Genomic DNA, 15,942 nt, shown 5'->3' on the forward strand with positions numbered 1-15,942 from the left:
TACTCTGGAGCCCGAGACCCAGTTGAAGTCACTTGGGGGTAGAAAGCAGCAAGCAACGACAGCCCTAACTCAAAACTGGGCACCACGGTCGTGGCTCTGGGCCTGATTCATTTTGAATTAGAAGAACATCAGACCCAAGTTTTTCTTGGTTTTTCTTTATTGCTCCGCCGAAGGAGGACACCAGCCCTGTCTTTCACCAGTCACTGACAGTCCCTGATCTCTGCCAGGTGGCCAGAGCCATGCTGGGCTTAGCGGGGGTTTCACGGAGGTCTGAAGTCTCTGCTCCAAGACTATAGGATAGCAGGAGAGTCTGTATATAAGCAGAGGAAAATGAAAGAATCAACGTGAGAGGGAGCTTGATAAGATGAGGATGCGTAAGACCTAAATTGGTGGTGGTGGTTACAAGTGACAGCAACTCAAATTGTCTTAAGCAGCAAAGGTCATTGATTAGCTCTTATACCTTAACAAAGTTTACCAGCTTCAGGGATAGCTGGATCCAGGCATTCAAAGGATTTTATCCCAACATAGTCTCCCTGGTCCTCCTGCCCTCTGCCTTTCCTATCTGCTTTGCTGTCTTTTGATGTTGCTCTCAGCCGGGCTTTCCCCGCCTTTGGCAGTAAGACAGCTACCAGCAGTTCCAGAATTTCATCCTATGAGCTCAGTGATCCCAGAGAAGAGGGTGCTATAAGGTAATTTGCCAATGAGCTCCCACAATGGTCCCGGGGAAGGCTCTCAGTGGCTTGTCCCAGGTCACATGCCCATTCTTGAACCAATCTCTGAGCGGGGAATGCAGTGACTGAATTGGTCAGCCTAGGTCACATGACGTCCCCCCTGCCCCACCCAAGGTAGAGTCAGCCTCAGTGAAATCAGAAGGAGGACAGGGTGCTGGCTACCTGTCCACTAAGGGGCAGGCAGAAAGTGCTAGATTTATCCATGATGGCATTCTGGAGTTTCCTGTGTACTTTGACATCTTATACCAAAGAGGCGAGACTTCGACTGGGTCCTTGCCCTGCCTGAGTCCTGCGTTTCCCTTCCCCGTATTTGCTGGGGTTGCAGAGCTGCTGTGCCTCTGCAGTTTGACTATCAAAAATGGGAATATGGACTGGGGCTGGCCCCATGGCTGAGTGGTTAAGTTCGCGCGCTCTGCTGCAGGCGGCCCTGTGTTTCATTGGTTTGAATCCTGGGCGCGGACATGGCACTGCTCATCAAACCACGCTGAGGCAGCGTCCCACATGCCACAACTAGAAGGACCCACAACAAAGAATATGCAACTATGTACCGGGGGGCTTTGGGGAGAAAAAGAAAAAAAATAAAAAAACAAAACAAAAAAATGGGAATATGGACTGACCTTGCGCTTACTTCCTGCAGGTCTCAGGGAGGCACGTGGTCCTGGAAGTGATGGTGTGTGTGTGTGTGTGTATGTTGCATGCATGGTGTGTGCCTATGTGCATGTGTGTGTGTGTGCATGGTATGCATGCATCGTGTGTGTGTGTGCATTGTATATCTGTGTGTGCGTGTGTGTTTGCCAGATGGGGAGGATCACTGCTGAGAAGGTAAGAGGGACTTCCTCCCCCCACCTAGGGTTCCTCCCTTCCCTCCGGGTCCCCGTCGTTCTCTGTGATTCCCAACACCTCAGCCTTCACCATGCGGTCAGCTGGTTTTACTGGGGCAACCTCAGTCCCTAGTTCACGTGCAGCCCTTGACATGAAAGTGATGAGAACACTGTGTTTTTTCAGTCAGGACAAATGACCCAAGTGGAGTCATGTTTCTCAGCAGGAGAGAACCTTCCAGATACAGCAGCTTGGACACTCAGAATTCCAGTCTCATTTCGTTCATGTTAACGGTCGGGGATTGTGGAAAGAGCCTGGGTTTGGGGATGATACACATTCAGGTTCAAATTGGGCCCTGCCCATCTTCAGCTATTCTGTTAACCTCGCTGAGCCTCAGTTTCCCCATCCGTGAGAAGGATGACACGCTTGCTTTGCAGGGCGGGTTGAAGAGGTTACAGGAGATCAGCCGTGCAGAGGGAGCTTGGCGTCAGCAGGGGCTCGGGACTGGAAAGGCCGGTCGCTCCCTGGGTGGAGCCTTTGGGGCTGGGGTTGAGCGCTGGTCCTACAGTGCTGTTCCAGGGGGCCGGCAGCAGCTTGGGCCACACTGCCCGTGGGCCCAGGCTTCCCTGCCCGCCCCCTTCTTCGTCCTCGGCTCGGCTCGTGTGCCCCTTCCGTGGGACGTTCCCCTGCTGGCCTCAGGTAGGGCCAGACCCACGGCCCGTCCTTGGCGCTCCATCTCCGCGGCACTTGCGTGCATCTTTGTTCCGTGATCTGACTTGACTGCTCCCTGCGCTGGACCACCAGCCCCATAGGGCAGAATGTCACATGCATGTGGTGCCCGTCAGGAAACACTGCCAAGTGTGACCCAAAGACTGAATGGAGGTGCTGGATGTTGATTGAACAGAAAGAAGATGGGATTTTCATTGCAGTCTGGGCTCCACCAGCTGGGGGACCCTTTTACCTCTCAGGCCTCAGTTTTCTTTTTGCTCTATGAAGAGTTGGGTTGGAGCCCATTTTTCCTTTTCTTTTTTATGGCACTGTTTACATCTCCCCCAAACAAAATCTCACGTGAGACCCAGGTATACAAACACGGGTCAGGGGTCAGGTGGCACTGCTGGGCTGAGGTGCGGGTGGGCCTGGCCGGCCCCTGCACCTGCCCCCCCAAACCTCGGGCTTCCAGGAGGCCCCTTGAACAGGGCCAGGCCAGAGCCGCTCACTAATGTTCTGGGCATCTAAGGGATGGGCTGCATCTCTAATGGACCACAGGACCCTCCTCTTTTTTTTTAAAAAAAGAATTAAACCCTTCACATGGTCTTATTTTCTGATTGAGTAATTTCTCAGAGTGGAAAGTGTAGAGAAAAAAGCACCATAGCACGTTCTGTCCAGTGGTACTCTGGGCAACTAATAATTCTCCCGTACTTCATCTGGAGCAGAAGGGCCCTGGGGCATCTGGCCTTGGGGTCCCCTCCCTCCACCCTGCTCCCCACACTGGAGGAGGGCGTTGCTGCTTGTCTTTATGTCTTCAAGTCTGGGGCAGTTCTTTGCTTTTTCCCCATCAGCTGACGGAATTGAGATTTCCAGCTAAAAGAGAGACATGACCCGGACCTGGGGAGCTGATGTTTCAGGCCACAATTCGTCACTGTCATTTTAGTGACAATTAGTTTCTGTCCCATTATCAAAAAGTCTTTAAGAAAGCAGGACTTTAAGGGGGCTGGCACACAGGATGGGGACATTCTGTAGGGGAGATAGCACAGTGTGGCACAAAGCCACACGGCTTGGCCTCCGTGATCACAGCCCAGGGTTCACATCCTGATTCAGCTGCAACCCCCCGTGTGGACTCGTGCACCTCGGTTTGCTCAGAGGTGCCATCTGTAAGATGGGAGCACTGACGTTAGGACTGTCAGGAGACTAAGTGGATAGTGCATATGGCGTGCATGGCGCATGAGTTCTAGAGAGATCTGAGCCGTTAGTTAGTAGTGGGAGGGGGTACAGGGAGAGGCAGATGCTGAGAGGAAGAGATCAGACCCTGAGCACTGGGGCAGAGCACAGGGAGGGTGCCATAGACTGGATGTTGGTATCGCCCCAAAATTCATGTTGAAATCCTAACCCTCATCGGATGGTATTTGGAGGTGGGGCCTTTGGGAGGTGACTAGATCCTGAGGATGAGGAGGGCGCTGTCATAAGTGGGATGAGTGCCCTTACAAACGAGACCCCCGGGAGCTCCCTTGCCCTGTGAGGTGATATCGAGAAGATGGCCGTCTGTGAACCAGACACTGAGTCTGCAGTGCCCTGATCAGGGATGCTCAGCCTCCAGAACTGCAACTCATCAATTTCTGTTCTTTGTAAGCCACCAGGCTGTGGGGCTCTGTTACAGCAGCCCGAACAGACTACGACAGAGGCTGTGTGAGCGCAGAATCTGAGGCCGCGTGGAACAAGGCCGTGGTTTCCCAAAGCCAGTCCGCGTATCGGGACCTGACCGCACCCGCGTCCCCTGGGAAGTGTGTCCAAAATGCCAGTTCCTACTCTCGCTCCTGGATTTCCTGGGGATTAGGGGCTGAGATTCTGTGGTTTTAACCAGTGTCCCGAGACGATTCTTATGCATGGTCAAAACCAGAAATTGACATTTGGGGTCAGAACAACTGGACTTTGCAATCAGAACTCAGATTGAAATTTCAGTTCTTAGCCCACCGTGGGCTTGCCTTCTGTAGCCCTGTTCCCTCATCTGTGAAGGGGTAACTCCTGCCCTGCCTGCCTTGCAGGGTTGTTTGAAGGCTCACGAAAGACACTGAAGCGGAAAGTGCTTTGCAAACTGAAGCCCCGTGTGAATATTTTTCTTATTAGGAGTGAGGAAGACAACATTGGTGGTTGGGCTCCAAGGCTTCCTGCTGCTTTTGACTCTGTCCACCAGGGGGCAGCAGGTGCTTGCGGATGATATTTTGGACGGGGGTTTCTCCAGGGCAAGTGACTTCTTACCCGGTAAAGTTGGAACCCTACAAGGGTCTCATTTCAGCAGTCCTTGGGCTATCAGGTCCCTTCAGGGCCTGGAGCCTCAGGGAAATCGAGGTGGCTCCAGAAAGTGTCTTCAGAGATGCATTTGATGTATGTTTTGTTATTCACTGGCTCTAGTTAAATTGCTTTATGCTTCCAAAAGGACACGGTGGAAAACAATGGTGACATTTAAGAAACCAGGTTTGAGATGCCAAACTAGAAGTGAAGGGTTTAGGTCAACACATTGGCTCTTGAATCCAATTCACGCATTCACTCATTCATTCATTCATTCGGTAGACATGAACTGAGCCCCTTCTCTGTGCCGGGCACTAATGAGGCCAGGCACCGGGGAAACAAAGATGAATCAGGCCCTGGTTTTGCCTTGAGGACTCCTGGTCTTCAAAATAATGGTGAACATTTTTGGAGCACCACCCATGTGTCAGGTGCTGTTCTCTGTTCCTTATATGTGTCAACTGACCTGTGTCCTGCTAGGTAGGTGTTACTATTACCTGCACATGACAGAGGAGGGCACTTACGTCTGGAGACATTAAATCAAGGTCATCTAGGGGAGAAGCTGGGATTCGAACATGGGCAGTCTGGTCCAGAGCTTGTGCTCTCTGTGGTTTAGTGGGGAGGCAGACATGGTAACAACCTAGCAATAAGGGGCTCATGCTTCAGTCGCTCCATGTTCTCAGACACGCTGCTGCTGCCCTGCTGAGCTGGGCAGTGGGAAGTGATGGGGAGATCACGGGAGGGAGCAGCCCTCTGCTGACGGCAGGTGAGAGTTGGAGGATAAATACCCCAGCTCCCGCCGAGATGACTCTGAGGTGTGCTCTCTATCGCCCCCTGGTGCTCCCCAGTGGGACTGGGCTCCAGGTGCCCACAGCCGTGCCCTGCTCACCAGTGCCTGCCTCCTGACTTCCTTCCCCGTCTGTCTCACTTCTCCACAATCCTATTGTTTCTCAGGATGCCTTCCAACTAAACTATTCCCGTTGCAATCCTTGGCTCAGGACCTGCTTCCGGGGGAGCTGCCTGTGACACCGAGTCTCCCTGAAGCAAATACTGAGTCGGATTCACAGCTGTGGCCGCCACCCAGAACATGCTTGGGCCCAGTGGAGTGGGGTTAGAGGCTGCAAAGACTTGGAGTGCACTGACTTGGCCCTGTGGGGGGCAGTGAAGGCCGCTCAGAAGAGCTGACACCGGAGCTGCTGACTCCGGACCCTCTTCTCTGCCTATTCAGGGGTGTTCTCTCTCACTGATTCCCTCCTTGCCTTGGAACCCACATGCTCCTCTGGCGTCTCAGAAAGTCGTGACCCAGCCCCCCAGGATTCCAGTGCCTTCTGAGCCATGCACTTTCATCTCAAACCATTTTTCCTACATACTTATCAGCAGTGTTAACCAGTTGATTGCTTCCGCTTGACTTTCCTGCAGCCATCCGAGGCCACAGGTCACCTTCCAGGGCCTCAGTGTCCCGTCTGTAGGAGGGGATGGTAATGCTTCCCTCACCAGGCGCGGGTACGTCAGTGTGACAGGTGGGAACAGGTTCTGTCAGCTCACAGGCTTGACCGGGGGCTCCGCCCTGCCCTCCGCCCTGCCCCTCAGGAGGGCAGCGCTCGGCAAGCTCGGTCACCAGCCACTTGTCTTTGCCCCTCCCTGGGTGCCGGGCGATCGCTCAGTGTGATCTTTGACCTCCCTCATGGTGTCCTGGGTTCAGAAGAGATGAGAAGGAGAGATGCTTTGCTTCTGGCTGGTTTCTTTCGGATGCCGCCAGACACCCAGCAGAAATCCCTGCGTCTCACCTTGGGGGCTCATGGCCGAACAGACAGCCCCACTGAGCCCTCGTGGCCCTCACAGAGCCCTGTCTCCTCCCGAGTCACCCGGCAAAGGCCTGCGGATCCTCCAGCCTGGCCCTGGGGGTGCCGCGGCTCCTCCCAGTTCCTGTTTCCCTCTGTCAAGGATCGCAACAGGTGATAATCATGGCAAACGTTTGCTCATCGTTCCCTAAGGGCCAGGCGCTGTTCTAACCATTTTACAGGTGGTGGGCCCTGAATCCTCCTAACAATCTTGTGAAGGAGGGACGGTTTTTATCCCCTTTCTACAGACCAGCAGATTGAGGCCCAGAGAGCTTAAATCACTTGCCCAAAGTGCAAAGAGCCGAAGTGCACAGCCAGGCTGTCTGGCTTTCAATCCTGACTGCAAAGGCAGTGGGCCAGTATAGACGGTGTGCTTGTGTGTGTGTGTGTGTGTAAGAAGGGGCGACCCCGAGGGACTCCAGGGGATAAGTGTGCAGACCAGCTGACAGTGCCAGCAGGCTCCCCCTGGGCCTGCCCCAGGCCTGGTGGACACAGCAGCCCGCCTGCCCGAGGGTGGATGGGATCAGCTGCCCTTGTTGGGAGGTCCCGGCCAGCAGCTGCCGATCGGAAGTGTGTTGTTCTTCTTGGAGAGAAGTTGTGGGCCCAGCTCTCTCTGTTGCAGAGCTCGCTTGGCCTCTTCCCGGGGGGGTTGGTTCCAGGTCACCTCTTGAGCCCCACCCGAGAGCAGAAACAGCTTCATTTTGGAATGCAAGTAAAGGTCCTACTGTGGCTTCCTGTTTGTGTCACTGTCCTGGGCAAGGTGACTGACAGAGCCCCGGGTGATCCTCCTCCCTGTGGATCATTCATGGGACTGAATTACTTATACATTATCCGGTACATGACATATGTAGTACACACATGCTCACGACACATGCGGTGAACTGTGAAATAACCTCTACCTTTGAATACATCCCAGCTACACTCTTCCGGGCCCTGAGACCTTGGCTCAAGGGTCGCTGTGACCTCGGTCGGCCCATCTGCAGAGTGGATGTTGGCAGTGCCGTCGCCTCCTGGGGGCTGTGAGGACTGGAGAGGTGGGTGCGTGGAAGCCCTGGGCGCAGCGCCCGGCACACAGGAAGCTCTCGATGAGCGTTATTACTCTTCAGCCAACGTCAGCGATGACCGTTATTGTTCCCGTTACTTCTGTCTGGGAGATGGTGTAGGAGTTAAATGAGGTCATGCTTGGCACAGAGTGACGCTCATTACAGGGCAGTTATTTTATGATTATTATTGTTTGTCACCATATTTTACTAACTTCTTCTGCCCTCGTGGGGTCCCCACTCTAGATCTGAGGGAAAGCTGGAGTGCCTTTTCTCATTGGAAAAACCTTGAAACAGATGCGCAGGAAAGCAAAATGTCTTGTTCCAGTTTCCTGAAGAGTAAGGGTCAAAGCGATGACTGAAATTCAAAATCTTTGGGTGGATGTTGCTCGTGCTTCCTCCTAACCGCCACGAATCCCGCTCTGGGACACAGATCGAGGCTCCTTTGTCCTCCTGTTATGCAGGAAGCAGCTTTTTTTTTTAAAAAAAACAATAACTTTTTTTAAAGATTGGCACCTGAGCTAACATCCGTTGCCAATCTTTTTTTTTCTTCTCTCCAAAACCCCCCAGTACATAGTTGTATATTCGAGTTGTGAGTGCCTCTGGTTGTGCCATGTGGGACACTGCCTCAGCATGGCCTGATGAGTAGTGCCATGTCTGCCCCCCGGATCCGAACCGGTGAAACTCCCGGCCGCCGAAGCGGAACATGGGAACTTAACCACTGAGCCACGGGGCCGGCCCCCAGGAAACAACTTAAACCACATCTTTACAAACCACATATTTACAAAACACTTTGCATCTACCATCTGGATCTGATAGACTTCTTAGTCCTTTGAGGCCCATTCACTTTAAAATCCATCTCAAAGATGGGAAAACTGAGGTTCCCAGAGGCCGAGCTTCCTGCTCAAAGTCACACTGCGGGCTGGGCCAGAGCCAGAGTCCTCCGCTTCTGGTTCTCCAGAGCATAGTCCTTCCTGCCCGTCCTCGCCTCCTGGCCACCCCGGGCAGCTCCGATTGTCTGTGAGGCCACTGCCTCTGAATCCAGCTCCGTCCCCTCTCGGAACTGATGACTCCTACCGTCCTGGAGTCCAGTCCCGCCTCACCTCTCCCTGCACAGACCAGAGTTGGACATCCCCATCTTCCGTTCCCAGCATGTGACCCCGCCATCCCTAGGTCCAGCTGCTTTGCTCTCATGCCACATCTGCCAGCTTGCAGTCACCTATGCACTGTGTGGCTGAGCTCGACTCTCCCCCAGCATGTCCTGCTGCCCCCACTTCACGGCAGGACACCAAAGACGGAAGAAGTAGGTGTGCAGAGGTGCAGAGGACAAATGTTGCTGATCTTATTGACAAATAGTGACACAGATACAACAGAAATAAAATAGAGATGTCCATGTGGGCACTGGGACACTGGTTGTCAGTGCCCGCAGCCCAGCTCACCCCGGCTGAAGCAGTTTGCTGGCACACAGAGCTGCAAAACCCGAGGGTCGTCCCAGCTCAGGGCCTGGTGCACCCGGACGTGCAAACAATGCCCCTGCGAACCTGTTCCTCTCCACCTCTTGTCCTGTCAGTAGCAAGCTGTCCACCTTAGTTCCAGGCTTATGCCGACTCTCTCAGCAACTCCTGCAGCCAAGAGCATGGGCTTTCCTGGTTATTCCAGAAAAGGTTCCAGAACAGAGACTCATTGGGCCAAATGGCCTGGCTCAGGCCAGCCTAGAGCCAGTCCCTGTGGCCTGAGTGATGAAATGAGCTGACTAGCCAGGCCTGGATCCAGGGGATGGGACTAGACCCATGAAAACCTCCTGGATCTGGAAGGGGGAAGGCTGCTTCCTTTAGGAACATCTGGGTGCCGTTCCCAGAAGGGGAGGATAATCTACGCAGGAAAACAACCAAGGACTGGGGCAGCATTTGTGCACACTCCAGACCCAGGGCATCCCCCGCCATCCTCTTTCATCCTGAGACAGTGAGCTTGGACCCATTCAATGTCCCACATGAGCTTGATAGAAACCTGAGTGGGGAGTTTCCTCTGAGGATGCAGGGGCTGGGCTGGAGATTCTGTCTACACTGGCCTGAGTTCAGGCTGAAGCTGGGCAGGAAAGTCAGGCTCCCAACTTGCCTTCCTTCCTCCGGCCAACAGCATCCACTGATGATGGCCCTGCCTCAAACAGGGGGAGATTGTTCAGGAAGACAAAGTGCTTGATTGCTTCTAAGGGACATATGCTGTCTTTGGGGGGTGCTGAATGCAGCGTCTTCACTTAGAGAGTGAATGAAGACAGGCTGGGCTGCAGATGCCAGTGTGGTCTGGCCCTGGGCAGCGATGGGCAGACTGGGCAGGTGGCTTTGGGTCTGGGGTTGTTTGTGGGCACGAGGGAATCTAGACTCTTGAAGGCGAACAGACCAGATCCGACTATGCAAACGTGAAAATCCTCCCAGCTAGAAGCATCGCTTATTTTTCTCATTCCTCCAGCTTGGCTCAGACAGAGTTTTCTCAAAGAACGATCTGCTCAGCGGCTGTCTCGGACGGCTACAGAAAAGCCTCTATAGCTTTGCCCTGGAGCACATAGCTGTAGATGCCACAAATGATCCGTGAAGGGATGGGATTTCTATTGACAGACACATGTTTATTCAGATCAATTAGGGGAAATTATTTTTTTGCGACACTCCCCAAACAAGGCTTTGCAGCTAATAATGAGTTTGAGCTGTGCAGCACAAATGACAGAAATGTGAAATGAGATGAGAAAACAATCTGCCAGACTGCCTCTTGGGGAGGGCACTGGATGGTGGGGAAGAAATGCTGCGGTGACCTCTTAGGACGGAGGCCAGGATGCTCTCGAAATTGCTGGGCATAATTAGGGAGAGAGAAGTTTGAAGTCTGGAGGGAGGGACTGTTTTTAAAAGCTGATCAGTATGAGGAGGGGGGCAGGAGAGAGGGGAGAGAGCCCCACTGCTGAGACACACCTACGGAGTGCTGACGTGTTAGGTACGGAGCTTCTCAGGGGAAATTCGGGGTGCTGGGTGTTGTGGGCCTTCCCCGTGAATGGACACCCTGTCAGTAGAAATTATTAAGAAGCCCCCAGATGCTCGGTGGGCAGACTCTGCTATTTGCCCTGATCCTGCGTGGGCTCTCTTGCCCTCTGACTTTCTCCGGGATGGTTTGGCCATCGGGAAGCTTCATTTTGGTTTGGCCAATGAAGGAGCATGATGTTGGGGGATATTTGTTCTGCTCTTTCCCACTCAGTTGGCCATTGCTGGCTCCAAGGAACTACACGGTCCCTTGGGGTTTCTTTGTACCCTTCCCACAGCTTTGTAAAATTTCCATCTGTTAAACACCTTGAAATGATCCTAATTGGAGTGTGCTGACTTTTTCCTGCCGGGACCCTGACCGACCCGCTTCATGTGAGTGCATTTCTCATGGAAGCCTGTGAAGTGGGGGGGGGGGGGGGTGGGGGGGTGGGGGGGTGGTTCTGTGTCCTGGGCGAGAGGCCGAAGCAGCAGCCCACACAGAGGAATGAAGAGCTGACTTCTGGAACAGCACACACATTCAGGAACTCTCCGGGCCTCTCCTGGCAGCCTGGCTGCCCTTTGCAGCTGTGGTCACTTAAAAGTAAAAAATTTGAGTCTCAAAATAGCAGACAGGCCCCAGGAGCTCACTGAGCCATCGTGAGTGGTCCTCCTTTGACTGAGGCCAGGAACAATCAGGACCTTGAGACGGAGGGTGGGGAATCGAGAACTGCTGCATGTGACCATCTTATTGATGTGGAAACTGAGGCTGGAAGCGTTCCAGGTGACATGTCAAGTAGATGGCAGCATGGAGCGAACTGTAGGAGAGTGAAAACCGGGCTTGGCCCGAGATCAGATACGGCGTCCAGCAGAGGAGACGTCAGACAAGGAAGTCCAGAATTGGAGCTGGCCGGATGGAGGAGGGTGCAAAGCCCGAGCATTTCCAGAACACAGTCGGGGGGGCCCGTCAGCTGGGAGGGTTATGCGGTGCTGAGGTGGAAAACATGCTCCTCCATTTTCCTCATTATAAAAGCAGTTCAGATTCATAACAGCACATCTGAAAACCGTGGCACAAAATAGAAATCCCCCAGGGGCTGGCCCCGTGGCCGAGTGGTTAAGTTCGCGTGCTCCGCTGCAGGCGGCCCGGTTGGTTCGAATCCTGGGCGCGGACATGGCACTGCTCATCAAGCCACACTGAGGCAGCGTCCCATATGCCACAACAGAAGGACCCACAACGAAGAATATACAACTATGTACCGGGGGGCTTTGGGGAGAAAAAGAAAAAAAAAAAAAAAAAAAGAAATCCCCCAGGTGCTTACCACTTACACCACCTCAGCTACGACTCGAGTATATCTCCTTCCAGGCTTTTTTCTTCAATATTGTCATTCTGCTCTTATAATTTTGCAGTCTACTTCTTTCTCTCAGCATTGTGAGTAAACTTTATGAATAAACATCATTGTTAAAAATTTCTATTTTTTCTACCATATAGGTTGCCAGGATTTGTTTATATAACTATTCCCATGAGAGTGGGCCCTTAATTTTTTTCCTTTCTATTTTTTTGCTGTTGTCGTTAATGATACATATATATCATTATACGTATGTACATTATATATATGTTGTATGCAAACTTTGTACTTATATTTTTGTGTTCATCTCCAATTATTTCCTTCATTCAGAATTTTAAAAGTGGAATTATCAAAGGTCATGAACATTTTAAAGACTCCTGATAAATACTGATGAATAGCTTTCCAGAGAAGTTGAACCAGCCCCACTTCTCCTGCCAGTCACCCAGGAGAGGGCAAGTCTCAACGCAGCTTTGCCTGTATGGAGCTGGGCCAGCCCTGGTGGTCTGGTGGTTAAGATTTCGTGCTCTCACTGCCATAGCCTGGGTTTGTTTCCTGGTCAGGGAACCACACCACCCATCTGTTGGTTGTCATACTGTGGTGGCTGCATGTTGCTGTGATGCTGAAAGCTATGCCACTGGAAGCTATGCCACTGGGATTTCAAATACCAGCAGGGTCACCCGTGGTGGACAGGTTTCAGCAGAGCTTCCAGACTAAGACAGACTAGGAAGAAGGCCCTGGCCACCCACTCCTGAAAACCTGAAAATAGCAGCAGAGCACCGTCTGATAGGGCGCTGGAAGGTGAAGGATGGCACGAAAAGTTTGCGCAGTGTTTTGCAGGGTCACTAGGGGTTGGAATCGGCCTGATGGCACTAACAACAACTCTTCTAAGCCTGGCTCCACCCCCAAGTCCTGCCCCGCCCCCAGGTCCTGGCCTCGCTCCCAGGTCCCACCTCCTTCCATCTCAAAGGTGAGCCCAACGCCTGTTCGTGAACACGTGCGGTGGGTGAGGGTTCCTCTGGTTCCAAGAGTAATATGTATCTATTTTCTACTTTCCAGATGTTTCTTCCCTCTGGGGCCAATTCCATGGCTCCCTGGAAAGTGATATGATGACCTTGGGCTTGAGCCCAAAGAGCAGAGGAGATTTTTGGCAGGTGGGTGGCAAGTTGGTGCCAACCCACTTAGAGCAAAAACACTGTAGGTTGGGCTCACATGGAGGAACACGTCTGCAGCCGCCTCCCGTGGACTCAGAGGCACCAAAGCGGCCTCCAGGAGACTGCCTGGGCAGCCAGATGCCTCCGGAGGGGAAGCAGGCAGGACATGTTTTAGAAAGGATTTATGTACGGGGAGTTGATGCCAGAGGAGGCACGCATGGTGGAATCAGGAGACCTGGGCCTCTAGAGACCATTGGTACAAAGTCAACAGTAGTGTAAGAACTGGATATCCAGCCTCTCGGCGTCTCAGCTTCCTCATCTGTGTGCGTTAGTGTGGGAAGGGTTTCTGAGCCTTTTCTAATGAGTGTACATGCACACACGTGTGCACACACTCACATGAACAGGTATATGTTCTATCTCACGATCCACATGCTGGAGGGTGGATGAGCCCCAACTGTTCTCCATCTTTAATTTTCCACTTCTTGCTACTTAGCCTGATGCTGGAAATGCACGTGGTGGGTTTCTGGTAGGAGCTATTGAAACCTGGGGCAGTCTTTCCCCTGAACAATGCCCTCTTCCTGTCACTGCCTCAGGGTCCCACCACTTCCTGTGACTGGATAGAGTTCATTTGGACATTGACTCAAAAGTATGATTAAGAAAGTTGATCTGCAGAGCTTGCGTTTGCACTCCTCTGGTGTTTATGCCATCACCCCGCATGGCCCTTCTCTCTGACTGCCAGCTGCTTAGAGTTGTGAGATGTGACCATCTTACAGATGTGGAAACTGAGGCCGAGATGTGGAAAGTCTGGCCCAAGAACCCCCACCCAGTGAGTGGTGGAGGCAGGACTAAACGTAGATCTCCAGATTCCAGGCTGGTGCTGTATTTATTTTATTTGTGGTTTATAAAAGATAGAACTCTTCAAAAAAATGAGTGTTACGTCTTATGAGTTTTATTCTCTCAACTCATAAACAGATGGGAGCAGTGGGGAGGGGTATGTGTGGCCCAGAGCCCTATCCACAGGGGCTTTTGAAGCAGTTCTGTGGATCTCCCCAGTTCTGCTTAGAAACCACTGATGTTCACCACGCAGCCTGCCCCATTCATTCTTCTCTCCTTCATTTTTCCCTTCAACAAACTTGGGATGAGTACTTCTCATACCTCAGGCTCCATGCTTAGCTTAGGTGAGCTACCCAGTGTTCTTCCAATAAACGCCTTGCCCTTGCCTTTTTTCCTTTCTTAAGTTATTCAGTCATTTCTGTTGCTTTCCATCAAGGAGCCCCAATAGGTGCAAGAAGTTTATGCTGTCTTTGAGGTGGAGCCCCTCTGGGAGGTTTTATGCATGGGGAGTCTCCAGGCCAGATTTGAGTGTTACATAGATTGTGCCTGTGGCTGAGCAAATAGTGGCTTGGTTCCCGCGGGGGTAGGAGGGAGATAGGAGGCGGGGAGGTTGGATAGGTAGTATAAAAGACCAGGAAAGAAACGCTAAATGCCTAGGCTAGTCAGTGATTGCACTAAAGGCAGCAAAGTGTAGTGATTAAGAGCTTGGATTCTGATGACAGACCCAGGTTTGAATCCTGACTATGTCACTTACTTGGTGTAAACATGGGCAAATCCCTTAACCTCTGCAAGATAACGTCTTATCTGTAAGCTAGGGCTGCATAAGAATGTCTCTGCTTATGGGGGCATTGGGAGGATTCACTGAGATAACTAAAGTGGAGGCTAAGCACAGTGCCTGCTTCATAAAAGGCATTCAGTGAATGCTCTTATCCAGTGATGATGATGGTGGTGATGATGGTGATGAGGACGGTGATGATGATGATGGTGATGATGATGATAATGGTGATAACTATCAGGGATGGAGATGACGAATGGGATTTAAAGGAAAATTTGGGGATGACTCCTGGGGTTCTAGGCAAGAAGACTGAGGGAGCCCTTTTTAAGAAGGAAAAAATGCACACAAAATGTATTCTTACGGCTCTACGCTTTTGTAGAATTGAAAAGTTGGATATTGGCTATCTTAACCCCAATCAGTTAAGATTGCCTTCTCCCTCCACTCTGGCTTCCCCTCCTGCCCGCTCTCTCTTATGTTGGGTGGTGCTGGGGCAGCTTCGGGAAGGACCTGTGCAAACTTCATCAGCTCCGTGTTAAATCTGTCTCTGTTTACTCCCAATTTGCAGAACACCTGAGTTATATTTACTTAACATTTCCTTACATCACCTTATGGTTGTACAGGGGAAGCCAGCGTCCTTTCCATAAACAGAAAGTGGCTACAGATTCAAAATGATGAAAATCAAACAAAGTTATTCAGTCTGAGCTAGACACTGTTGCCTGCAAGGACTCCAAACCTAGGACTTGCTCTTTATTTGTTAAAAAGGTGTTAAAGACATGTGGCACCAAGGTGAGACTTTCTCCTTGCAGTAGCCAGCAAGATTTGAAGAGAATTGACAACGGAACATGGTGGATTTCTCTCTATGTGAGTCAGTGTTATTTAAGGCTGGGTGTGTGGACCACCCAGAGCTGTTCTTGAACTGCCAGTGGAACCCACCCTACACCATGGACAGTCCTGCCCCAAAGACAGGCTGTCATGTCACCATGCCATGTGGCTGCACTCTTCAGGGTCTGTGGAAATTGACATCGACAGGTGAACGCAGGTAAAAATTAGCTCAGGATTAATCGGCTTGGCCTTTCAGCCTGACTTCCTCAAGCAGGCAGAAGGGAGACATCATCACACAAGGCTTCTATTTAGAGAAGGCATCTGAGCAGCTGGGCTTGGATAGGCCAGGCTCTGCAGAGGGGCTGCCTGAATCTCCAAAGCAGACTTGCTGGTGACATCACTGGAGCCAGCGCACAAGAGTCTTTCTTAGAGACCACCACAAAGCAATTAAAGGCACAAGGAACACCCTACATCTTCTAGAAGTTTCCTCAGAGAGATTCCCTTCCCACGAAGGAGACTGAAGCCAGCAAATGGGTCCCCTGGAAATGAGAAGTGAGCAACTTTTTTGCCATATTTTTAATGAA

This window comes from Equus asinus, chromosome 21 (assembly GCF_041296235.1).
Source record: "Equus asinus isolate D_3611 breed Donkey chromosome 21, EquAss-T2T_v2, whole genome shotgun sequence".
Taxonomy (NCBI): Eukaryota; Metazoa; Chordata; class Mammalia; order Perissodactyla; family Equidae; genus Equus; species Equus asinus.